Genomic DNA, 27,487 nt, shown 5'->3' with positions numbered 1-27,487 from the left:
TCCGCGCCCTCTGGCCGGGGCGGCGGGACGGGCATCCCGACGCTGGCCTAGCCCCCCCGCGGCCGTCAGCCCGGCGGGAGGCGAGGGGGCCTTCGCCCGCTCCCACACCTGGGCGGCAGCGCTCGGGCCAGGGCAGCGCGGCCGCTCCGCCGAGGGACGGCCGCGGCGGGAAGCGCTGCCGCCCGCTTGGCGCAGTGACGCTGGGGACGCCCGGACACTGGCGGCGGGGGCCGAGGGCGGGCTGACGGCGGGGCGCTGCCCACCCGTCCCCGTCCCCGCGCGGCAGCCCTCAGCGCCGCCCGCCACCAGCAGCGCGCGGGGGGACCGGCGGCGCGAGCACGGGCGGGCGCGCGCGGACGAGCGCGGGGATTGGCTGCCGGCCCCGGCCGCGGCGCGTGCAGCCGGGTGCCGGCGGGGCTGCAGCCAGAGCGCGGCTGGCGCGCGCGCGGGCGGGCGGGCGCGGGGCCCGCGCTCCCTCCGCCCGGCCTGCCCGTCCTCCTGCCTGCCTGTCCGTTCGTCCGTCCATCCGTCCTTCTGCCCGCCCGCCCACCGCCTCGGCGGCTTCTCTGCGCCCCGCCGCTCCGCACCGCTCCCTTCCCCGGGGGCGGTGGGAGGCTGCTGCTCCCTCTGCTCCGCTCCTCCCGGGAGGGACGGGACGGGAAGGGAAGGGAGAGGAAAGGAGAGCAGAGCAAGGGAAGGGAAAGGGAAGGGAAGGGGTGCCCCTCGTCAGTGAAGGAATCCGCACCGGTGCTAAGTTATCTCCCAGAGACGGTGTGAGGCATTCGGGCTGCTCAACCTGCTGCTGCTGCTGCTGGTAAATGCTCTTCACTTCTTACTTGCCTACGTGCTCAGGGCTCTCCTTGCCGCTTTTCGTTCGGCAACAGCGCCTAAAGCTGCAGCGTTTCTGTCTCTGTCGCTCCTTTCCTTCCTACCTTCCCCCCCCCCCCCCCCCTTCCCTTAGCGGAGTTGACAACTTCTGATATCTGTCTTAAAACCAGGCAGTAAGTGTTTTGTTTCCTGGAGCCGTTTAATTCAGCAGTTGGAGAGGTCATTAGTTGCGTGAGTTCCAGGAAAAGAGGGTTCTCTGCGCCTCTGCAATAAGTGCTGCTGCTGCCTTTCTGCCCGTTAATTTTCATCCTTGATCGCTGGTATTTCTTTTATTTTCACGGTGTTTTAATGATGCCTTTGTTCTTTAAGCTGCTTCTTTTTATGTTTTTTCCTTTTCCCTTTCTTCTGGGATTGAAGTACAATATATTTTTTTCAGCTTTTGCCAACAGTCTGGAAAGGTATCGCCGATTCAGAAACTATTGTCCACAGCGTGTCTTGGTTAGGAACAGGCAGAAATAAGAGAAGGCAGGCATTGGTATTCCGAAAGGGAATTAAAAAAAAAAAAATGCTGCTTTGCATCATTGCTGCAGATTTGCAGGAAGCAGTAAGGGACAATAATACTATGTTGTTTGCAAAAATAATAAACACAGAAGCGCTTTGGTGTTTCACGTATAACCCTGCGTTTGAGCTGTTTCGACATTGCACTTAATAATAAATTCATTGCTGTGGAGGAAGAGATTGCTGGCATGTATTGCATACATTGCTGAGACAATGTACCGACGTATGCTAAACACCAGACCAAGTCCCTGTGCTAGACCTTACGTGGAGTGGCAGTTTGACAAGATGCTATTTTGTTTCTTGCATACTCCCAAACGGAAATTAAAATAAGGTGGCTTAATGGATGCAAATTGAGCTCTTAACTCTTTATCTCCGAACCAGACTCCTTTTTCAACAGTTCTTGCTAGGGTGCTTGTAAATGCTAGTTTGAACGTTTATCTGTAGCAATTTCAGGCGTTTTAGTACTGCTGATGTCTTAATGTGTGCCTTTTACGTTGTTTTTTTGTTGTTGTTTTTTTTCTTCCATATTTAAGTGTTCTGTCTTTTTAAAAGGCTCAAAATGTAATGGCAAGTATTGTCGCTGTGTGTAAATGTATGTATGTAAATATTTATGTATATAGATTTTGGCTCGTACTTGTTTAAATTTACCAAACCACGTATTACATGGAGAAAACAGGCATTATACCAGAATTGAGATGTAGGAACACAGAATTAAAGGAGACCGTGTTTATAATATTGAGTTCTATAGTTAAAACATAAGATCAAAGAAATTCAAAATGCATGCGTTCTAAAGAGGTAAAGCCTAGAAGTAGTGGTATTGTAGCAATTTAAGAAAATACACCTTGACTGAAACAATACGGAATGCAAGCTGTCCCTAAATATGTGTAGTTATCTGACATCCTCATAGAGTGCTTTATGGAATGCTGTTTAAAATCTGATATATTTAAGAGTGTAGTCTTTGTTAAGTGCAGGGTTAATGAAAAAAGTAATATCACCTGTTAATGTGGTTACTTTATGCAAGTTTAATAGTTAATCCTGCTTGTACAGTCTCAAAAGTTTTTCTTCAAACTTCAGAAGAACTGAGAGAGGGGTGATTCTTTCTTCAAGACATTTGTATTATCATTCACATTGTACTGGGATGAGAAACCTGTGAATCTCCACCGTGTAGAACGATGACAGGTATTTTTCTAAGGGGCTTGTGTAAGTGCTAGGTAAAGTGGATTTTTACAAGGGCCTGACAGCCTAAAGATTGGTGGCATTTCTTGCATTGTCAAGGTTTAAAAGATATACAAACAATGTATTTGGGCATCATTTTCCTGTTCATTGGCAAATCGGTAACTAGGTTGACGATTAATTTAGTTTGGCCCATGTGCTGAGGTTTCTAGTTGCTGAGTAATAAATAAAAACTGTTCGTATATTACGCTGATATAGATTGTGTCGTATTCAAAAAGCCAGCTGTGAGGTCTGAGCTTTAATTCATTTCAAGAGGAAAACTTTTTTAGCTGTGGTTTCTTAGTGTTCTGGCAATGTCGAAGAACTCACAGAATTAAATTCTTCCATTTGTTAACACACTTTCAGCATTAAAAAGTTTGATCCAGAAAATCTGTTTGAATTTTTATTTTACTTACTTTTAAACACTTCCTACTAAGACCGTGCTTATATGAAAACAATAATCTTTTAATACTCGTGCTTATTTTTCATGTGGATAATGGAAATAAAGTAATCGTGTTTCTGTGTCATTAGGTTTCACCTATTTCTGTAGCTTGGGGAAAATTAACACATGAGCATCACTAGTGATGTTTTCCTCTAATTAAATTGAACTGTATTTTCGTTTTTAATATTTTGTACGAAAAGTCAAAGAGCTGCATGAGAAAATAGAGGAGGCAGTTACTCTTGTTAGGTCATGGAGATTAACAGTCATAGGAGCATTGATTTGGGAGGGCTAATAGTTTAATTTCTTTGCCTTTCTAAAGAACATTTTTATTTCTGGGAGAAAGATAGAGAGATATCAACTTGTGATATATTACAGTCATGGCTTTGGCATCTTCCTGTCAAATACTGTCATTTTTGTTTCTGCAGTCAAAGAATATTTGTTGTGAAACAGTATTACTGTTAGAGGAAGTAATGGTGTAAGCTTTATTAGTGATCTTGTGCTTAAAATTATTTAGAACAACATAGAAAAGGCAAATTGTTTCTTCAGTTCAATCAAGGTCAATGTCTAGACTTTCTTGCCTGAGAGGTCAAACTAAACTGAAGGTCAAATTAGATGGAGACAAAGCTTAAGCCACTGCTAGACCACTCAAGTCAATATACTGATGTTTGAAAAGCTGTTTTGTGTTTGTTTGCAGTTTCCTGTGAATTTAATCCCTCAGTCTTTAACGTTTTTGGCAAAAGGCATGCATAGGAGCAGCACCTCTGAAGTCCGTGCTTATAGATAAGACCAAAAAAATTTTAGACTGATCCTTTAAATAATAGAAGTATCCATTTATACGAAAGAATAAGAAGTCTGCCCTCCCCTGCCCTGGATCTGTGAAAGGAAATACCACTTTAGAATATAAATTTAATTTATTTCTACTAAACTGTTGATAAGAGATGTCTTAGTCCTGACTTGTTTTTTTTTTCAGAAGATTAGTATTTAACGGAAATGGCAAGTTTTTTCCAGGCTTTTTTTCTTTTTAACTGTTCTTTACTTAAAACTACACAAGATCTTTATCAGGAAGAATAGTTTTGTATAATACTTACTGTGCTACAATAGAAAAGGTAGTTTTGCTGATACTAAACATGTGCAGAACTGGTCCTTACTTCCTGACCTGAGGTGTCCCATCCCAGAGCCTTCATACCAACTGATAGTGACTCATCTTTCTAATTTCTTACTGCACAAACCAGCTTCTGTACCATGTACTTTTAGTTTATGTAGGAGATAGAGTGTGAAATGACTCCACCTCAGACTGTTCCAACCACAGACCAGACCAAATTTGTGTCCCGGTTGTCCTGTCGCTTCAGAGAGCGCCTTGTTCTGATTCTTATTCAGTCACTTAGCTGAGCAGCTACAGCGATGTGTAAAATGTTTCCTGCAATATAGTTTCACCTAATCCACATACAGATTTAAAAGATACTTTGGGGCATTGTCTGTTAACTGGATTTTTGTTTCACAGTTATTGGTCTGCGTTTGGATCTCATAATGCTCTTGAAGTTCAAGTACATTGTTTTAAATCCACCTTGCCGATTAACTCAATATTATCAGGAAGACTTTTCAGATAAGCAGCAAGCATGCTAAGATTAGGTATTACTCATTTTTTATTATTTTTTAAAATAGATTCCTTTTGGTTGCATTGGTTGACATTCAGTGCCAAATAGTAATAAATTATCTACTTTTATGTTTATTGCTGAACATTAATAGCCTAGTAGTCATCCAAATAGGGATGTAATTATAAGATTTTTAGCAACAGGCTGCACAACACTGAATTCTAATCTTATGTTTAGCTGAGCAGATTGTGAATGGATACATGATGCATATACTGCCGTACCTATTCAGACACATTCAGGGGTAGTGGTTAAGGAAACAACTCACGCTTCTTTCACGCTTAACTCACACTTCTTTAAGTCAGGAACAGGTTTTGTAGAGGCTATGTTTTATTGTCTGATGGATAGAAAGCAAAGTTGCACTGAATAAGAGGTTTGGCTTTGGAGTTTGTGGATTTTTTTTGTTGTTTTGTGTTTGTTTTGGTGTTTGTGTTTTGGTGGTGTGTTTGTTTTGTTTTGTTTTTTAAACTGTACTGCCAGTCAAGCAGTATGGGGAAATGAACGACAAGGTATCACCCTTTTTGGTTTTGGATAATAGTGTCTTCATTCTAGTTTTGTTCTAAAGGGACTTTTTTGGTATGTAAATGTCTAAATTTAGCCAAAACACTAACTATAACCCTTCAGAATTACAAATTGTGTTAAAACTGTGTAAAATAGGTGAGTAGCTGCTCTTGAAGGATCTTCGCGATAGTTTGGGGTACATGGTAGCTGCCCTTGTGTCTTTAGTAGAAGCATTTAAAGCTTTCAGTCAGTCTCAATTCTCCAGATTTATCTGTTGTTTTTCAGCCCACATAGACACAGAAAGCACCAGGGATCAGTCAGAGGGGTATGCGAGCCTATCAAAATCATTAAGGAACATATCAGTGAAATGCTTTAAGAGTGTGGAAATGACTTCTCTATAAAGTCCTTGTGGAAGATACTGTGTGAAGTATGTGGAGAGGCAGCAACTGAAGCCCAGAGCTGTACCTGCACTGTAGCTGTGCATGCAGAGTAAGCACAGCAGGCAAGAGCAGCGTATAGTTTTATGCTGATGTGCTGTGTGGGGGAAGCAGTGTAAGTGGTAGGAACAACACTGTCTTCTCTTGCTTATCCTTGTTCATGTATGGCTTTTGTGGGCACAGGGATATCAGCTAGTGTAAATTTTTTAAACCACAGTCTGAGAGATCCAGAGAAGCTGTTAGTGCAGATGTGTGTGCAGGTCTGCCGAATTCTAGCATAGCACCTTAACATTGCGAGTCATCTTTTTATATTAGTGTGGATATGTACAAGAGCAAACAGAGCCCGTTTTCCCCATGTGTGTGCTTCTGTGGTTAGCTATGTAATAATCTAGATGCCTCCTGGGAAGTTTTATGCATGTTCCCTTAACTCTGAACACAAAAATCTGGTTTTTTGAATTATTTTTTTAGAGGAGGAAAATGAGAATGTTTAGGAAAGTCACTTTGCCTAAACTAATGAAGTTAGGAGTGTCGGTTCTGTTGTATTTTTGAATGGCTCGGTACACTGCTCCAAGTAAACTATACTGTGGAAAATAGAAGTTTAAAGAGGTGTGGATGAACAGATGTAAGTGGAAATGATACAATTCTGTTCTGAAGTAGTTCTTACATAGTAGCGTAGGGCTTACGTGTAAACACATGTAAAAACAGTGAAATATAGAAAGTTCTATTAAATGTAAACAACAGATTTTTCCAAAGCTTTTTGCGAGTGTAGATTTCCTAGTGACTTTTCTAATCTCTCTTTCATCTATGGTGAAATAAGTTGTCATGATAGTGTGCTCCAACATTGTACTGCATACTGAAAATAAATAATGCTAAGCACCCTTTTCAACCGAACAAATATAGTTGAGTATTTATAAAGGCAGAATACTTGATGTTGAAATGTAACAGTGACACTAGAGACAAGATTTTTGATCTTGAAAATAAAGTTCACTTTACTTCCTACACTTATCTTGCCAATGTTGTAGGAAGTACTGTGTTTGAATCAGATTCTGGGGGGAAAATTAGGTGTTGGCTTTAGAGCGATTGAAATAAAGTACAAAGGTAAATATTAATTGCATCATAGTATATAAAAATGTATTCTCTAGGAAGGAATGTTACACAGTTCAGACTTGCAACATTGAGTTTTCTGAACCAAATTACAAGTGATATGCAGCTTAATACACTTAAAGAAAATTTAAAAAATCAAATTTCATTAAAAATGCCTATCAGTGTTGCTGTGTAGATACCTACATTAAGCATTACTGAAGAATTAGGCATTTAAAGAAAATAACTTCTTATCTCAGTTCACATTTACATAGAGCACAGGTTTGGATGTGCACATGTGCAGGATCTTGGTGCATTTGGTTTTGGTTTTGTACCTAGGGATGTTCAGAAAGCCATGCTCCACTGGGAGTTGGCGAGAGTATGGTCTGGAACACAGAACTTTCTCCTAAGGCATGCTTTCTTGCCTAGGCATTTCTTCGAACTTTTTGCTACATAGCTGTGACACAGAGAAAATGTTTTTATTGTTGACTGGTTTTTAAGAGAGTGAGCTATAGCTGCTATACTAGTTTTGCGTAAGAACGTACAAACATGAACATCCATAAAAACATTAGCTCGTAAAAGGGTAGGGAAATAGTTTCCTCTTCCACTTTGGCACAGCTGACTGGGCACTAAAATCAAAAGGATTATTAATGAATCTCATAGAAAAAATAATTGTTTCAGCAGATCCCTTACAATCAAGGGGAAGTTTTAGAGAAATCTTAGATTAGAGAAGAATATTTGAATGAGTTGAAACTTTATACTTGTAACTGTAGCTGTAAGCAAACACAACAGTACCATGAAAGTGGATCTGTAATTTTAATAATCTTATAATAGTTTGATTTGTCTGAGTGTTTATATTACATGTATACAGTTACCTAAAACATGATAGAGTTTATGTAAACATTCATGTGACACATGAAGATCTGCTAGCAATGAAGATACAGAAGATTTCCACGGTGAATGGCTTCAGTGAGTTCCTTCTGTTTTGGGAACATGTGGCCTAAATATCAGCTAAAGAACACCGACAAACACTGTTGAGGGAAACTGTAAATGTGCAGATTGCTATTGGAAGTGAAGCAATAGAGAACAGATTTTTAAAGGTTGACTGTTTAGAGATGAGTGGGTGCCTATAAGATGATCAGAACTTCCTATTAGCTTTATTCGCTTTCAGATCAATTCTTAATGTCCCTCTGGACTTCATTCTGCATCTGTACCTGCAGAAAATCCTTGAGGAAAAAAACCTGCATCTCGGTATTTCAGTTGAGGCACCAGAAATAAATGCGTGGTTTTGGATGTTAAGACTTTTCAGGAAAGATATATGAGAAGTAGACTGCCAGGTAGATTACTAATAATCTAAAAAGCAAGGTATGGTAGTGAAGACTTGTATATAGAGTTGGTCACAAAAGGAACTAAACCTGATTTTTTTGCTGAGAAGTGAGCTAGCTTTAGTTGTCTCCCTGCATAGAGACTAACCTAAATCTTCTCCTTTTCCCTTTCTCTCCAGCTGCTTGTTGTGGGCACAGAGCAGTCTTAGGAAAAGTCTTTTAGTGCAATGCTAAATTTGGAGGTTGCAGCTTTATTAACCAATACTGAAGTACATGGTATTCCAGTGCAAATCTTAGCTGACACGAGTGGCCCCAGCTACAGAATAAAGAATGAGCTGCATGGCTGTCTTTCTTCCAGCTTTCCTGCCTGCCAAGGGATGCTGACTGAAATCCAGAACACTGTCACCTTCTTTCTTCTGTGGAACCTACTTGAGGTTGAGAGATGACACGAGAGTGAAGCAGTACAGGACATACCTTTTCAGAAAATCATGTCAGTGGTCAGGACCAATGCCTGACTGACTCACTGTGTAGCAGAACTTGCTGCAGCATTTTTCTAGGGAATCAAAGTCACAATTATTTCAGTAATCCTTCTAAAACAGGCCCTCTGGAAGGTGGAAATATCTTCGTGGTGCTTTGACTGTTTCATCCTTGCAGGGCAAAGGAGAGAAGTAGTCTCTTTCAGATCACAATGCTGATAACCGACATGCCTCCCCTTGGTAACTGATCTTACCGTCACAGAAAAAAGGCAGAAATAGTGAATCCTCAGTGGATCACTGTCATTGCTCTCTTCCTCCTGCTCATTTAGGATCATTCCCTTGCAAGGCGCTACCTCCTGCTTCAGGACCCTGGCTACAAACAGCAGCCTCTTTCCCTCTGGGGCATGAAGAGTGGAGAGCAGGAGAGTAATGCAGGAAAACAGTGACCTGAATATTGCCTTGCCTGCCCTGGGGTGTGTCTTTTCCCTTTCAAAAGTGTATTCATGGCCTTTAGCTCCACCACTGCTTCACTGTTGCTACAGTGAGTGCCTACAAGACCTCAAGCCCTGCATTCTGCCTCGGAGCAGTGGAGGGAAGGGCTGGCAGCTCCTCCTGGTATTGTGCTCCTTGTTTTATTACTAGTGAGGATTACTAACTAATGAGTTGAATGAGAGAGACCTTTACCTTTGCTTTCACAAGCAGCTGTCACTGCTGGAGAGAAGAAGTGGTGAGAGGTGAGAAGAACCTGTGGATTGCCTGTGGTGTATTTATTCTTTTATTGAAGCTCTAATTACCTAACTGAAACTCTTCTTCCATCTCTCCAGCAATCCCAGGGGCCTCCATAGGTTCCTCTAGTTTAGCCGGTGTTCTGTATCAGCTACCTCCTGGCTTAAATTGTCTTTCTTTTTCCTGCATTGTTCCTTTAAAGGAGCAGTAATCACTTCCCCCTGTGTTACTCAAACCATCCAAAATATAAGCCCTTAAGAGTGCTTTTTTACAGAGCAGCTTATGCATCTCCTCAATGCCTGTCACTCTTTGCCCATAACCTTAACTGACTGCAAGTATTGGAGTTTATACATTGTCAGTTCTGTAGGTCTTGAGTTTAGTGTGTGTTACAGGATTAAGATTTACAATTATACCCCAGTTAGTTTACCCTATGCACAAGGGTACTGGGATAGGGAGAGCTGTGTCATTCTGTTTGCCTCAGCAGTTGTCTTGGGGAAAGTCAGAATTCTGATTCTGTAGATACTCGCAACACAGATGGTCATTTCCTTCTTCCCTGGTGATGCCATGCAAAGGAGACAGCCGCAATACTTTTTAATTCCCTTGCTCCTATAGAAAAGAAGCAGTATGAGGTGTGGGGTTTTGATCTTTTGAAAAGCAGCTCTGATTGCTGCATTGTACTACCTCCATTTGCCAAAGGTTTTCCATGTAGCCCTGGATACCAAAGAGTCTGATTACTGAAAATTTCCTGGCCCCTAGAATGAAGAGTTAGAAGCCCTACGTATAGTCAGGTTGGGTTAGTCCTGGGAAGGCTGAAACCTGGTGGGTATTCCAAAAATCTCTAAGCAGTTTCCATGAAAACAAATAATTTGTCCCTAAGAATTGTAATGTAGGAGGGTCTTAAAATTTGCAACAATACAATGCTTAGCTACAATGACAGGTAAGCCTGACTTAGCTATGTTTGAATATTAGGGTCTGATCCTGTGAATAGTCATTATTGTCCTGCTGTTGAAATGACTGTGTGTGAGAAAGGATCACCTACTTAAGGCAAGCTCTGCTAGAACTTTTTTCCCACTGTCATCCATTTGCAGTTTAGTTTAATTGATGTATTTGAAAGACAGACACTTAAAAGATGTCACTTTTAAATTTTGTTAGTGAAATGCTGTTTAGTACTTAGTAGGCCATAATAATGGCACAGCAGAACCTATAATTTATAGCTTGCAATTTTTATTTATAAAATAAGCAGCAACAAACATATATATGAGCTTGAATTTGTGACAGTTGAAGTTAAAGGTGGGGTACCACACATTACATGAACAATTGCAGAGGTTAAATTAGAAATACCCAATCCTTGGTTTAAGATTCAGGCAGTGCAGACAGAAGAAAGACCAGGGAGTCTCCTGGTAGTTCAAGAGCAACTCCAGTAGTTCAAGACATTCCATCTGTGTCTTGCCTTGTTTGCAAAAAAGAATATTGGCAGGCATGGCAGGCTGGAAGGACTATGGCCGGTGTGCTGTTTCCTGGGTCCAGGTAGTGAGCTAGCAAAAACGTGGATGAAAATCTTTCTTGTTGCCTTCCTTCTCATTTCACTTATCTGCTCTAAACTTAACTCTGGTACAGCTGTATTTCAGGGTACAAGACATAAGCTCCATGACCAAGGGTTATTTGACTTGGTTTGGTCAGTTAATGAATATTTTAGAGTCTAGTTTCCCAGATTTATTATGAAAAGTCTGCCTGTGTCAGAAGTCAGGGTATGCATATCACTGTGTATTTTTAAAAAATGCTTTCTGTTTCAGGTGGTTGGGTGGTGAATTTGCCCACAACCCTAAAAGGGATCTCTTTGGTTGGATGGTGGTACTTTTTCTCCCTTCCACCTTCCTTCCTTCCCCTTCCCTACCTTGCTCCCTTCAGCCATGCCATTGATGGGTAAGGTTTTACAGGTATAGTTTAGTATTTGTAGTTGACTAATTATCTTACTGCCCGAAGTTGTATGAATACTTGGTGCCATCTCTTCTGTTGTGTACAAAATCTTATTTGTGTCCATTACCAGTAGATTATAGCTAAACGTTGAATGTTATAAATGAATGTTTATTTCCACTTTGATTACTTTGGAAGTCCATAGAGCTATTATTCATCTTCCCTACTTAGCAGTTATTCAACATATCAGTTTGCTCACATAGTGAATCTGTAATAGCTTTTTGTATTATGGAAAACAATCCTTCCTTTAGTAGGAAGCAGTGGTGCAGGATAAGCTAATGCACTGAAAAATAGGTTTATTCTTCACTTAGGAAAAGAGCTGTTGCAGTCCCACAGATAAGGGTCTGGATCCATTGCCTCTGAAGAGAAGACAGAATTCTGCTGCTCGCTGTACCCGCTCAGCTTACAGACTGCACCTTCCTGCCAGACCTGCTGTAGTAGATCCATTTGGGAACTGGATTTACTGCCTGAAATATATCAGCCTGGTGGAAAGATGCATGTCCTTAGGTCTGCTAATTGCACACCTTTTGCCCATGTTATTTCTTTTTTATCACAAATGTTTCAATTAAAGTGTTTTGGAAGATGACCAAAGTTGGATGAGGTTCCAGTAGTGTAGGAGGGAAAGAAAAACTAATCCTATTTTTAATTTCAGACAAACAGCTTTATTGTAGAGGCTACCTTCTCCCTTTGTGATTAGTCTGAACATGTACAAGAGTCTTTTGAAATAACTAAAATAGCTATATTTGAAATATATGGTAGCTAGCAGACCTCTTCACTGGTTGCTTTTAGCACATTATGGGACCATATTCTTCTTTCAGCTACTGAGGCTCAGGTTCAGTAGAATGAGTGCCCTGTTTAGCCCTTCTCTTTAAACTTCTGGAAGACTGAAGTCCTCTGAGCCGGGCAGAACTACCTCACTGGTGACCATGACTATGTGATATAGAGCAGAAGTACCTGTGCCTCTCCTGAACGAAAACTGCATGGCAGCACTAAAATCCTGCTGTCGTCTTGTTTCCCCTTTTCTTGGGATCTTTGAAGATTTATGTTGAAAGCTGAATTTCTGGAATGCAAGAGCTGAGCTCCTCTTACTCCAGGGACACACCTGGCAAGGACTATTTCAGTCTTCTCATGTGACTTGATCCATTATCCCTGTGAGTAATGGAATACAGAGGCTCACAGTGGAATACAGTGGCTCAACGGGAAGCATGTTTTTGGGAAAACTGAGTCGGTTATACCTTGGAGCTACCTGCTTTTCTTTGGTGGTTTATTTGTAGATGCCTCCAAGTCTGGTGTATATGAGTTATTCAAGACTTTGCAAGATGAATTTGCACAGTTTTATTAGCAGAGTAGCTTCTTTCACCATTAGATTTCCCCTCCCACCCCCCCATCGTGTGCGTGTGTTACAGTTTAAGCTTGTTTCCAGGGCACTGTTGTCTTCTGAGTGCCGTGACTTATAATGGCAAAGACTTTATACCTACATACAAAACTGAGCCACAAAGGAACTCTTAACCTGGCTCCCCAGTTCCTAGCTACCACTTCAACAACCTCTGAGTTATGTTCATCTTAGTTTTGAGGTCCACAGGACTTCTCCTCAGACCTTCTCATCTGTGTTCCCATGTCCTGGCAGAAAGGAGACTTCAGGCCCAGAAAGAGTATTTGTTCTTTCCCACAGTTGCCACAGTGCTTCACTTCACGTACCCTTTGCACAACCCTGCTTTCACTTAGGACTTCCTTAAAGCTTGAATTGTTTTCACCAAGAGAGATTAGTTAGAGAAAACAAACAAAACCAAACCCCCAAATCTTCTTTCAAATGATAAAAATAGTGAAGCGTTGGAATAGTATTCTGCAGAGGCCATGAAATCCTCACCATTACGGGTATTACAGTACAAACCAGATGAGCATCCATCTAGGGTGATAGCATTACCATTGATACTGTCTTGCATTTAGGGAACAGATTAGACAACTTTGCAGTGGCCTTCTCTGCCAGCTGTTTTTCTACAATATACTGGACTAGCACTTTGTAATAGAAATAGGTGGATCTAAACAGATGTTTACCAAAAACGCTCCAACTTATTTCCAAGTATGTATCTTAGAAATTTAATGTATTTTCCAAGGTACTGAACTGGAATTTTGATTTAGGACAACTGCAAATTTAGGTAATTTGAGAATGGTAAGAATGGATCATAGCAGTTAGTGCTATTTGAGATTAAATAGGTATATTATATGTATCTATGCATGCATGCACGTGTAAGGGTGATTACAAGGTGGGGATATTGTGTTGTTAGTGTTTTTCCCGTTTAAGGCTTCCTATCTAAGCAAGCCCTTAATGTATGGAAAGAGGCTAAGATCATGAATAAGGTAGCTGTTTTGCTGAGCTGTTCTGTAAGTGCTGTAGCAAACTTCTAATTCCATAGTTGAAATTTTGCACTGAAAAGTATTTGTATATTCCAGGCAATTCATTTGGCATCATGTATTCTAAGAATTGCACCCAAATAGCTAATGAGACTTCATCAAATAACATGTAAAGAAAATGAAAGTGTCCTTATTTGGGAAATGAACCTGACATGAGAAAAATAAAAGCAGAGGAAAATAGATCATGCTTTAGATCATACAGAAATGCTGTGAGGAGAGGATAACAGGAACAAAGTCTTCATGGTAGTCCCTAGAATGCACATGAAATAGAGTAAGATGAAAGATTTAAGCTATAATAGATTTGTGAGGGAATGCCCTGCCTCTCTCCTTGTTTCCCTGTATTGCATCAGTACTGATCTCTTTAAATGTGGAAATAGGTGCCCTCTGCGACTACCACTATCAGTACTACAGAACAGCCCCTTGAACTCTGAATTCCACTGAGGTATCCCAGATGCCCTAGATACTGTTGAAGCTTTCCCTAGGAAACAAAATGGTTCAGAAAAAATGACTGATCATTCAGGCTGGCATAACCCTCCTGCATGCTTTTATAATATAAATTGCAGTGGAATTAGAGAGTAAAATATTAAATATTGTCTCTTTTAATGCTATCCTTTGAAATTAATGGTAATGATTCCTGAATTTGGGGAACACGGTAGTGGCTTTCTAGTGACTAATAGCTTCAGTCAGTAATGTAATAGATTTTTGCAACAATAATGAAAAAAAATTCTAATGAAGGTCAGATAGCAAATGGCTACTAAATTGTCAGTTTTAAAAATCTGTCAAACTTTGCAATAATTTTTTCAGGTTTTGTTAAACAGGCTTTTTCACCCCTAATGACGGAGCTGTGATCATTACAGATACTTCAGTGAATTTGTTGGAAGAACAGACCTAGTCTACTAGGCTCTTGAAGATAATTGGTGCTGCTTAGCTTGATGCATGATGTCAAAGCCCAGTTCAGTTTGCAGACTTGTTAGGTGAGATGGCATTGTTGAGTCTGACAGTTAAAACAAGAGAGTGCAAAGTCTCATTTTGCCTATTTACTTGCTGGTTGGATAGCCGTCCTAGATAACCCGATGGCATGATGCGCCGTGAATATATTGCTGTGGAACTAGTAGATGCTTTCCGCTATATGTCTCTACTGTAGATGACTAAATCAGTTACTCAGTGATGCAAGAATATCTAACTTTTAGACAGAGGTTGTAGCTTTGTAAGTTCGCAGGTTTTTGTTTGTAGTGGTAGTGTTGTTGATTTGGGTTAGTGGGTGAGGCTTTTTGTGTTAGGTAGAGGACTGTTACAAGGGCATTGGAAGGGTTGTGTCTCGTCTTAGAGCATCTTGTAAACGCATTTCTATATTGTGGCTAAAATCAAGTGTGTTTTCTTTTTTCTATAATTTTTTTTCTCATTTGCATTTGTGAATCATTCATCTGTGTGTCATCAGCCAGTGATCTTTCTAAAGTAAGTGAATGTCTTTTAGCTACCTACAAAGTAATTTTTTTCTCCAGCATACTGATTCCTATTATGGCCTAGTTATGTTAGCTACATAACATTTATCCATGAAGCATTAGGTAATTGTGATTATTTCCTTCAGTGACAGAAAGCAAATGCAGAATATAAGTTTAAAGAAATAGTCTCAAATCTTTGAGTATGAACAAAAAATGATGGAACTGCCTTCTCCTGTAAATCAGTAGTTTAAAGTGAGGGTAATACTACAAAAGTATAGTTCAAGTTAAGACTTGGCAGACAATAAAATCTTTGCTGCTCAGAATCTATTTTGGAGAAAGCACAACACCATACAGGCTGTTATTTTGTTCCTGTGTTGAGATAAATTTGTTTAACTTTTGGAAGGATATGCATGTATACATACGATTTCCTTCAGAAAAGTAAGTGTGGGAAGCTAAATTTCTGATTACTGGTTATGTGAAGATGGAAGGGAAAGTCTGAAACGAGTTCTTCTTAAGGGGAGGTATTTGACTATAGAATTATTATTGAATTAAATTATTCTGATAATGTCTGACCTTTTTAATACCCAAATATTAATTGTTTCCCAGTTTAAGATCTGTATGTGAAAACTGGAAAGGAATACAGATACTGACATTTTAAAAAACCCTAAAGCTTCATAAGATATTAAAAGGCTTCTGATGACTGATCTGAAAAAAAATTTTTTCCATTCAGTATATTGGAGAAGGGGCTTATATATTATTTCAGAATTTAAAAGCAAAACACAGTATAGTACTTGATTGTACTAAACATGCATAATATTGTCCTAATATTAAATTTTTTAAAATTAAAAAGAAAACAAGTTAGAACTGCTGTGGAAAAAGAAAGCATCAGTGTGTCCCTCGTTAGGCTGCATTTAACTGCTATAACAAAACCAGACAAATACAAACAGTCTGCATCTCTTACTGTGTCAGAGAAATAAAAAAATACTCTTAAAGCTTTATTAAATTATTTTGTCATTTTCAAAAACATTTGTCTCTTCAATTTGCATCTCTGTTACCCTTTCACAATATGCATTTTTGGGGCAAAACCTATCCAAACAGGTTTCTCATACATCTTCAGTGTAGCGATTATTTTTGCGCGATGACTGTTAAATCCTTGATTATGTTGTGGGAGAAATGTAATGAAGTTATCTAGCACCTTGTCTGAGAAGGAATAGCTGTTGTGGTGTTAATATGTTCAGCTTGGTGCTTATGGAGCTTTCTGCAGTAAGATTTTTAAGAGGAAATTTGTACGTTGTTCAGCTGCTGCACTGAAGATTATAAATTCATAGCTGATGCTAGGTGCATTTGGTTCTTTGGCCGTGCAGGATGACAGAAATGCAGGCTAGAGGGCAGAGTTAGTGGTCTTGCTGGCTCTGAATTCATTATGGTCCTAATCTCTGTGATTTTTCTTCTGTGTAATGCAGAAAACTGCAGAACTTGTTTTGCCTGAGCAGTTCACACTGCTTCCTAATGACCAAGGCACATCAAAACCAATTGCATAACATGGTGTCATCACCTAATATTTACCTTTTGCTGGTACAGCATGAGCCAGGCATGGATATTGGCAGAACTGCTTGGGTCAGTCCTGTGTGACAGCAGGATTCACTTTATTTTGCCTTTGCAATATGTGCCCTTTGTAAGAGAAATGGCTGCCATGCTGCAGCTGGGGTCTAGCCCTCTAATGGATCTATGACGTGAAGTACTAAGTGAATGAATTATGCTGATTCAGAAGGGTAGGAATTCTTAGATTTGTTACCAGGGTGAGTTGTTTTCTCCTCTTGCTTGATGCAGTAGTGCTGTCCATCATCATTTTATCGGTGTGGTACCCTGCATGAGAAATTAAAGAGTGGATGCTTAATACCTACAAACAGATTTTTCATTTTGTAACCTGTGACAAACTGACAGAACATGAGAAAATGTGATGGCCTTTCTGCTTCAGACATATGTATCTGTCTAGGTTGCGAGTACCTTGTCTGTGACAGCAGCCAGTGCAGAGAAAGTACCTGTGATGGTTAGATATGCATGGATATGCCTGTGCATCTCCAAATTAGATGCAGAAGGTATTGTGGATGAACTTTTTAAACCAAAGTGTGTTGTAACAGGCCTTTCCTGAACAGTTTATGAACTTTCATACTTGATCTCAATCTACTGGCACTTTGAATTCTGGGCTTTTCCAAGCTGTATGGAATGGTGAAGCAAGGTTTATTCCGTTATTCTCATTGCCCTATCCTCTGGGAGTGGGCCATTTGTTTATTATGTGTTATTAGAAGTGAAATATTGAAGCCCAGGTAAGTGGTACTCTGATACCCTTCCACAATCGAAAATGCAAGCTTCCTGTTAGCCATGATTTCTCTCCCACAAAGGATGTGGTAAGTGGAGCAAATACCATGAATGGACTTAAAATTCTAATCTCACCTGCAGCCAACTCTTTTGGTAGGTCTGAAGAAAATGAGGTGTTTCTTTATCCTGGCCGCTTGCAAGTATCATCTCAATCTTGCATAGTAAGCACATCATTTCAGAGGAGCTTGGTGATAAAAGGTGGGTGGTTTATCACCTTGGTTAAAGGTGAGGAAATTCAGAAACAAGAAGTTACAAGAAATATGAATTCTGTGTGTGACTCAGACTGCGAGTGCTACGTATTTCTTTCATTCTTTCACAGTTCTCAGAAAATATATTCTAAAAGGGACTGTATTTCATAATACTTAAAAATCCAATATAGCTATCATAGCTTTTTCTTCTTTTTCTTCTTTTTTTTTTAAAGTCAGCTTTGATTCCTGCCCTGCTGAACAGAAATGAGCAGCCTAATGTGGAGTTTTCAGAGTGCTTACCAAGTGGTGTTCAAACACCTGGTGTTACATCTAAATAGATGGAAATAGCTCTGCCTCAGACTCAATGAAAATGGATTAAATCCAGTATTAAATAAACCACTACAGGATCAGACTTCCCTGTCTTTCATGTATGAACAGTAAAGACTGGGTCTACTCCCTTCTTGTAAGTTCTCTATTGTTTTCTTCTACGTCATTATTTTTTTTAACAACGTTACCAGTGTATTATACTTTTAACCAGTCTATTGGTGAAAATGAAGTCAGGCTATATCTGGACCAGTTTTGGCAACTTGCATCCCTTTGATAGCTAGGAGTTGTGAATACTGTGTTAAAGTGTTCTTTTCCACCCTGTGCTTTGTGAAGATCCATTAGTAACCCTCCATTTGGGATGTCCTGCTTCTGACTTTATCCACCGACTTCTCCATTAATTGGAAGATATCTTTGCTTATGTGACTTGAACTCATACAGTATAAATGCCTTAGTGTTTCAAGTCAATTCACTATGTATGATAGCATTTTATTTCTCTCTAATGGTAACACTTTATTCTCTTCAGCTCTTTAACAGCACACAGAGATGATGACGAGAACTTGCCATTCTGTAGTCCTGTACGCTCATGACTCTTCTCCAAACTTCTCCCATTTAGTTCTGTGGATGAGCTAATCTCCCGGTAGAACTTGGGAGGAACAGCTCAGATTTAGTGTGTTAAGTTACCACTTTGAAAATTAGTTAATATCACAGAATGGTAGGGGTTGGAAGGGACCTCTGGAGATCATCCTGTCCAACCCCCCTGCTTGAGCAGGCACACCTAGAGCAGGGGGCACAGGGATGTGTCCAGGCAGGTTTGAACGTCTCCAGGGAAGGAGACTCCACAGCCTCCCTGGGCAGCCTGTGCCACTGCTCTGTCACCCTCACAGGAAAGAAGTTTTTTCTCATGTTTAGCTGGAACTTGCAGTGTTCCAACTTGTGCCCATTGCCCCTTGGCCTGTCATTGGGCACCATTGAAGAGAGCCCACTCCCATCCTCTTGACACCCACCCTTCAGATATTTATAAGCACTGATGAGATCCCCCCTCAGGCTTCTCTTTTCCAGGCTGAACAAACCCAGGTCTCTCAGCCTTTCCTCATACGGGAAATGCTCCAGTCCCTGATTGTCCTGGTAGCTCTCCGCTGGACTTGCTTGAGCAGTTCCCTGACCTTAAACCGGGGGGCCCAAAACTGGACACAGTACTCCAGATGTGGTCTCACTAAGGCAGACTAGAGGGGGAGGATAACCTCTCTCAATCTGCTGGCCACACTCCTTTCTATGCAGCCCAGGATACTGTTGGCCTTCTTGGCCACAAGGGCACATTGCTGGGTCATGGCCAACCTGCTGTCCACCTGAACTCCCACGTCTTCCTCGGCAGAGCTGCTTTCCAGCAGGTCAGCCCCCAGCCTCTGCTGGTGTATGGGGTTGTTCTTCCCCAGGTGCCGGACCTTACACTTGCTTTTATTGAATTTCATGAGGTTCCCCTCGGCCCAGCTCTCCAGCCTGTCCAGGTCTCGCTGGATGGCAGCACAGCCTTCTGGTGTATCAGCCACTCCTCCCAGCTTGGTTTCATCAGCAAACTTGCTGAGGTTACACTCTGTCCCTTCATCCAGGTCACTGATGAATATGTTGAACAGGATTGGACCCGGTACAGACCCCTGGGGAACACCACTAGTGACAGGCCTCCATCCAGAGTCTGTACTGTTGATAACAACCCTCTGAGCTCTGTTGTTCAGGCAGTTAAATCGCATATCTTGACTATAGTTTTCATATTATATGGGTTAAACTGATTTTTAAAACCTCAAAATGTTTCTTGACCTGCAGATGTCAACAGACAATTGCATTGTCTTCAGCAAGACAAATGTGTATGCTCTCACCATACACAGGAAACTTTACAGTTTAATTTTAGCAAAGTAAATATAAAATTATTTGAGTCACCAAAGAGAAAACAAACAAGTACTCCTTATTTGACCAAAGAGGATATGTTTTGGTATGCATAATTTTTGAGAAACGTGAGAAAAAGTTTCTCTTTCAGATTCCTTTCCCAATATTTGAGACAGATGATAGAGAAGCTAACATTTCATGATCTCACTACAGTTATTGTTGTAAAAGATTTGAAAGGATTGCATGCACATCTGGTTATTTGATGGAAACTTTTTGACAGTCAGTTTAGGTTCTATAACGCATCAGCTTTGAGGGATCTTCCCCAGCATTATTGTGCTATCTGATTGAGTCTGCATTTACTAGAGATTACAGCTGTAATTATATAACCAAGAGATATGGGCAGATAGATAAGGATGAAAATCCTTTGTATTTGGCTTTGATTTTGTTTTGTTGTGGGTTATTTTGCTTTGGGTTTCCCTCCCAGATTTGAGTTGAACATAGAAACTTTAGAGAACGTAGAACACCACAGATTTGGGAAAAGAGGGCAGTGCATTGCAGTTAGAAACTCTATAAATCAGGGTTCTTGAGAAGATGTGTCACCTTTATTATACATATATTTTGTGTATGTGTCTATACATATGTATGTGGAAAGGCTTACAGTGCAGATGCCCTTGCTATGAACTCAATAACAACAGTATTTTTTTTCCGATGAAATGTAAGTGGTTCTTTGTTAGTTCTTAATTTTTATCTGACCATTTTTTATTTGGGTGAAGGTGATAGCGCTAAGTAGTTGTTTTGCAGTAGAAGAATTCAAACTTCATTAGCAAGATGCAGAGCTATCTTCTTTGCCATCTCACTCTTTATGGAAGTAGGATTTTACACACAGCAACGTTAACTACAATTAACTATAGCATTCTAATTTGTTGACTTTATTTATTCAGAACACTGTTAGCATTAAACAATTAATGTAAGTTGAACTTTAAAGTGGATAAGAATGTCATTCTAAGCTGTAATATCTTAGTGGATGAGCGTATTGTCCTAAATTGGCTTAGCTACATCATTAAATGGTTGCTGTATACAGTGCATGTAATTATACGATGACTGAATGCTGTTAAACGAATCGCTTTTTTAGGTACACGTCACAATATTGTAGCAAATATTTCTAAAAGTTCCAGTTACAAAAATTTGTTGTTTTAAGCACTGTCCTTAAGTGTTCACTGGATGAATTCTAGATCAATTTACAAAAATATACAGGTCAGAGGATTTGATTTATTACCTAAATGTGGTTTTGCAGGTATTTTTACTTTTTTGGCAACATTACTTTTCATTTGTGCTGGTAGAAAAACTGTTTTAGACTTTGCTCAATAGGTTAATTCTGTTTCCATACACTTTCATTTATAGAGGATTTGCATTCATAACACATTTTTCCATTTAACATGCTTTATATTATAGTAGGAAATGGAGACGAGAAGTTGCCAGGCTGTTTAAAAATTCAAATAAATACAGGTTTGTCCTGTGACTTACATCTGAATTCATACTTTTGGGCATTTTTTTGAATTGCTAAGTTCAGTAAGAATACAATCCAATGACAAAGTAACCAGTTTTCTAAAATAAAAATATGCTAGCACACATACTTTAAAATAAATATACGTAGGAAGGATATTTTCTCCTTACTTTTGCATTATAACCAGATGCACACAGACATATCGATTTATCTCTCTATATTTATAAATCTAGGCTATTCCTTTCAGGCTGTAGTAAGGCAGTGTATGAAGTGGGAGCAGTCCAAGGCAGAAATAGTGTGACTGAAAACAGCTGTTGCATCCTGGTTCTCCCACTTGCTCCCTGGAGAAGTAATATGTTGCTTATCTCCAGACAGTAGTTGATTATTTTCTCCTATGCATTCCTTGGCTGTTAGTGGGCTCATGGATGAGACGAGGCAGAATCACAGCACCACGTGACTCTACGTAACTCTGAGAGAAGAAATAGTGTCCTTTGTCCTCTGTTCTTCGCCATCAGAGAGCCAGCAGTGGCCTACACAGGAGAGTAACTGATTCATGCTCTCTGACCTTCTGCATGTAAAACAAGAAATGTTATCATCCTCGTTTGCCCTTCTGTATTATTTACTATAGTGATAAAAATCAGAGGACCACAGACAGGTTTGCAGTGCTGTTGTCATGGGTTCTGCATATGTAGAAACTGGTAGCAGTTACCAGGAGGATGAGGTTTCAGCACTGATAACGACAAAGTCCGAGGGACTTTGGGGCTCAGGTGTGCTCCTGCTACCTTGCTTGATGCCCCAGTGCTGTGGTGCTTCTCCCCTGCTCTCCAGAATGCACTGGCTGCTCTCCTGTTCCCTGGTATGCCAGTTCCCCTCCAGACCTGCAGGCCTCCTGCACAGGCATTCTTAGCCTCTAGTTTCATGGATTAGCGTGTGGAATATTGTGTTCTTGGGAGTTAAGAGGTGTCTTAGCTCCTGTCTCATTTCATCAACTGCCACAGCCTTGAGAGGGGATTATTTTGTGTTTAACCTGCTGTCTTGAAGCCACCCTTAGCTCCGGTCAGGCAAAAGACAAAAAGCCAACTGAAAGTAGTTACAGCATCCAAATGAAACAACATAAATATTGCTGCAAACAGTGTAAGTGAGGAATAAAATTCTTAATTCTTACAAAAAATAAGTCAGTAATTTCTTCCTCACCTTCCTACTGTCAACTGACCTGTAGGTTTTCCTGGCAGTCTCTCCTTTTGCATCCAGTATGTCTTAAACGCCTGTTGCAGAGAACAACTTCTTAGTGAAATGTAGCATTTACTGCCAATACTGTTGTGAAGTCCTTGGCCTTAAAGGAAAAAGCTGTTTTCTTTCTTTCCAAAATGACCTTATTTTCTTATACCAGAAAATAGTGCAGCTGTTCCTATAAATTATTGGGTGTTGTCACTTTCTTGAGGATCCCTGTCTGTGACTCCATGTTTTGTTCCCTGTACTTACCTGGCTGTTGGTCACTCCTCCCCTTCCCCTTTTGGTGATTCAGTTGTTTGTTTCCCAGCATGAACTCTGGTGGGTTTTCTTCTGTACTTAATACTTCTGTATCTATTCATCCTTAAACAAGCATAGTTGACACAAATGTCAAAAGTGGGCGAGGATAGGTGGCTCACTACTGACTCCTCCAGCTTGAGACTGAGCACCATGGTAATCACCATTTTGTGAACACTAGGGTCTTGGAGCAATTGACCTCCATCATCTGGCTTTCAGTGGTACAGAAACACAGGGTTCTAGAGGCAAGCCAGAAGCACAGACCAACGGGTCTGAATTAATTGGCATTTTAAATGATACCTTTCCAAATTTTATTTTGATTCTGACCCTCCCTGGACTTTGTTAAGCAGCTATCAAGAGCGCTCTATCAGTGTGACTAATGATGTTGAACATCATCTTTACTACTTTACTAAAGTGGTTGTAATGAACCTGTTTGAACAGATTACCCTAAACTATGAAGGCAGTTACACTCCATTTTCAGTGGTCTGTCAAGACCACCTTCAGTAAGCAAACATTTTTTTGTCAGGGTTTAAGTGTGGTTTTTTGTTTGTCTATTTAGAAGCGGCACAACAGCTCTGCTTTTTACTTTGGACACATATAGCATATTATAAAAAAAGTTACTCTTGAGGCTGAAGATTGAGCTGATTTTGCCCCACCACAAGTATTTTGTGGTCTAAAATCAGTCTGTGTTGATCCACAGCCAGTCTGCGGGTTCTCTCTGTGGATTCAGTTTTGGAGGAAAAGGCAGGCTAGATGTGGCATTATGACCCCGCACTCCTTTATTGCATAAGAGAGGGACTAAGCATGTGTGCTCTGAGGGAACAGATGTGGACAGTTAATTCTCTTGCCCTGACCAAGTGATTAAGGGAATTAAACCTGGCCCATTCCATTATGCTGAGTGTCCTTACACCCACTCCTGTTTAGAAGCAAAATACTGCTTAAAGTGAAGAGTTATTGAAAAGCAGAGCACAAAACAAACATTATCAATCACAGATGTGACATCTAACCTCTGTGCCTAAACACATGCCATCATGAATATGAGATTCCATTGCTGTGACCAATTGAATTAGACTACTCAAAAAAAGAATACTGTGAGACACCCATTTGAGTTGTGCATTGTGATTAGATTTCATGAAAATTGCACCTATTAAAAAGGGCTAGGGTAGTATATGCACACAGAAAAATTACAGTGTGTTTTCTCTATAGTGTTGGGATATATTTTGTTACTGGTTTTAAACAATATTGCTCTACACTTCTCTATCAAGCTTTGCCCTAGGGTGACAGTTTAGAATTTTTAATTTAACTTTGTCTGTTATGACAAATGTAGAGAACTAGGCAGCTGGGAAATCGTGAAAGTTGGTTTAAAAGGGAATTATCAAGTCCTTCCACTCCAGTGAATTTAGCAAACCAAATTTTACAAGAACACTATTGATTATGCTTGCAGAAGTAAGAGCACAATCTTATTCTTAAAATATGGCCATGCTAATCATTACTAATTTTTCCTAACTAAAGGACTGTAGTGTTCTAGAACTGGAAGATTAAACATGGGCTGCAACCTTGAACTTGAAGCTTCATCTTCAATGTTTTGAACTTTGTATAATGTGGTAAATAGAAAAGGAAAGGTTACCAAGAGCTTGACTGGGTTTTCAAGACCTGAAATAATATTAGTTAAACCCTGAATTCCAATAACTGCATAATTTATGAGGTACTCTTATTTATTGGTATAGAAAATTGACATACTTGGCCAAAAATAGATGAAAGGGAAGAAAAGGGTGAAAGTGGATGGCAAGTAAGTTCAGAAGCAGTACTGTATAAAGAATTTTACCTCTCACAGCATGCTCTCTTCTGATGGGGTGTTTCTACTGTACCACACCCTTGGACATGTCTTGTGCTGTCTGTGAAGACAAGAGTTCAACCTTTATAGCCACTTCAGGCAGGAAGGTATTCAAGAAATGTGATGATTCAAGAAAAGCACAATGGCCTCTCCTACTTCAACTCCAAATCTGTAAGGATGCAAAACTACTCCTATGTCTTTACCCTCTCCTTCAAAGCTTCCTGTCTATAGGTGAGGGGAAGAAAAGATAGATATGCTATTCTTTCTGTTCCTCATACTCTCTGCTTCTCTCAAGGAAAAGTTTGAGTCCAGCCCTATGACTTTCTGAAGCAGTAGCTGCAGCATAAAAAATAAACTGCAGAACTTCCTGCGTGTTTCCGAACAAGAGCTATGAAGCTAGTCTTTGCCAGTTGTTTGATTCTAATGTTCATCAGTATCCTGAGCTAGGGGAGAAGTGCTGAAATAGCCTATAGATTGAGGAAGGCAATGTTGTAGCTGTTAACTTCCTGAGCTGTTAGAACTAAGTCCTGTCATTGAAACTCTGTGCATAGAGGTGTCGGTGTTTGAATTTTACAGAAGCTGATAGCTTAGACCACTGCTCACTAGGGAAGTATGTTCAAGTGTATTTTTCAAGTGTTGATACATTAGGCTTCTTAATTTTATGGTCCTGTGACTGAATGTAATTAATATTTTTAAATTAATTTCAAGCAACCTACTTAGCATTCTGTAGTAGTAGGAATTAATGCTAGTACCTATTTTGTTTTCTTACGCAGTTATTTTGCAAATATTTGCTTTTGTCACTGCTGTTTGAAAACAAAATGAAAGCTTTTTATTTTAATTGAAAACAAAATGTGTCTTTTCAAAACTAAAATAAATTTTATGAAAGTTTTTGAACTGCATTTCAGCTTTAAGAAACTTAAGAAAATTACTCTTTTCCCCCTTGTTTATGATATGTTGCAGAGTATTTAATGTCAACTATATTTTCTTCAAGACCTTCAACCATTTTGGTTCTCTTTTAGTATGGCATGCCTACAGCCTCAGTCTTTTGGGCATATCTTAGACTTCTTGTTATCATCATGTTAGATGGAGCTGGGGTTTTTGCCTTTTGAGCACTTGAAGGTGCAATGTTATTTGTGAATCTTTGAATAAAAAACTTTTCTAAACAAAATTGTAACTATATATCAAGTGCAATTGTACTCTAACATAGTTGGGTTCTTGCTGATTTTGGGGCTCATCTGTTTTAGTTCTGGCTATCCTTTATTTCTGCAAGTTTTGCAGCAGCACATATGTTCTTGCATGACCTCTGAGCCTACTGCTTGCAGAAAAACTGGTAGAGGGAAGATTGCATTAAATAATGATGAATGGAAGTGCAATGGGCTGTTCCTCTCTGTTCTTAAATGGAGGATTTGTGAGACTGAATCAGCTCCTCCATACTCTTCCCCTTCTTTCCCTTGCTGTACCCATGGCTGGAACAAACTAGAGAACCCCTTGACTTTCTTCCAGTAGGCCTCGAAGAATGGGCCGTGACTACCCCTGGTTTCTGACACTGAAGAGGTCTAAAAGCTCTCCCTGTCCTTGCATTTGTTACTACTTCCAAGTCAGCAGAGTTTGCTGCAGCCAGTAGTCTGTGGCTGCAGTGTTAATGAAAAGACCTGGAATGGCACACAAATTCTGTCCATTCTGCCATTTATGTGAGGGCTGAAGAGCAAGCAGAAGAGTTGTACAGGGAATTGATCAGAATAGGAAAAAACTGAAGTGAGATTAGGAAGTATGATTTTTGGGGGGGTTTAACCTGTGAAACAGTATGGAGTTATTTGTCTTTCTTCTGGGGCAGACTTTTAGATGATATTCCTGGATGTTTTCTAACAGAGTAGAATGACCCAGTAAGCCTGACAGCGGCCCAGCAGGCACATGCCTTCCAGTTTCTGCGTTCCCTGGGAAGGCGGGAGTATTAGTGAAGCTGTACGTAATGATTAGTATAGAAAGATGGAAATATTAGGAGGGCACATTTGTGTGTACATGTATTTACTTTTGATAACGTGAGTTGTCATGTAAAAGGTTAAAATTCTTTAGTATAAATTCTAGGGGTTTTTGGTTTAATTACCAACTTTTTCCGATGTCGTACAATTTCACTTTGAATTAAGTGTCCAGCTGATTTTACACAAGGATGGTCTTTCCTAACTTTAGTTGCTGTCTTTTGCCATACGATTGTTGATGTGTTCTATTAATCTTGCAGTCATTGCCCTTCTGGTGGTATGCTGTTTGATTTGTATCCTGCAGTATCTTGGAAAGAATGATAGAAGGAAAGACAAAATGCAAAGTTATAAGAACAAGATGAAAGCAGAATTCGGGATCAAATGCTGCAATAGCAAGCAGCATTTCTTTTTATGTCATCCTGAGTCAAACACAAGATAGAAATACCTGGGATACTTCTTGTCTAATAAACTAAACCATGAAACTAGTGTGGATCCATTCATCAGCTGCAAAGAACCCTCTCTGCTGGTTATTGTTACTATACTGGGAAAAGGAAGGAAAAAGAAAAGAGAAAATGCTTCATTTTTTTCACTGCTGTCATCACTCATCCTAATGAGGACAAAAAAGGTTACCTCTATGAGGAGCATGATGCTTTCATGTACTCTGAAACCCACCTGCTCACTTCTTAATGAGAATGTAAGGTTTGGAGGTGCTGTGATCGTGTTAGGTTATTTCTGAAATACATTACACAAGAAATAACTGTCAGCTGTCTATTTGGTAACCATGACTTTTTAAATTCAGACATCTTATGAAA

General features: G+C 40.0%; 1 protein-coding gene across 2 annotated transcripts in view; it reads left to right on the top strand.

Annotated features, from left to right (window-relative positions):
• The first annotated feature begins 521 nt into the window (after positions 1-521).
• TENM2 (teneurin transmembrane protein 2) overlaps positions 522-27,487 on the top strand; it is a 699,068-nt gene continuing 672,102 nt past the window's right edge. For both annotated transcript variants that reach the window (XM_064458951.1, XM_064458950.1), the window contains exon 1: positions 522-814. The gene's annotated coding sequence lies outside the window, so the exon portion shown is untranslated. The remainder of the gene's footprint in view (positions 815-27,487) is intronic.

The sequence above is a fragment of the Phalacrocorax carbo genome, chromosome 8 (assembly GCF_963921805.1).
Source record: "Phalacrocorax carbo chromosome 8, bPhaCar2.1, whole genome shotgun sequence".
NCBI lineage: Eukaryota > Metazoa > Chordata > Aves > Suliformes > Phalacrocoracidae > Phalacrocorax > Phalacrocorax carbo.
This window is presented reverse-complemented; position numbering and strand designations above follow the sequence as displayed.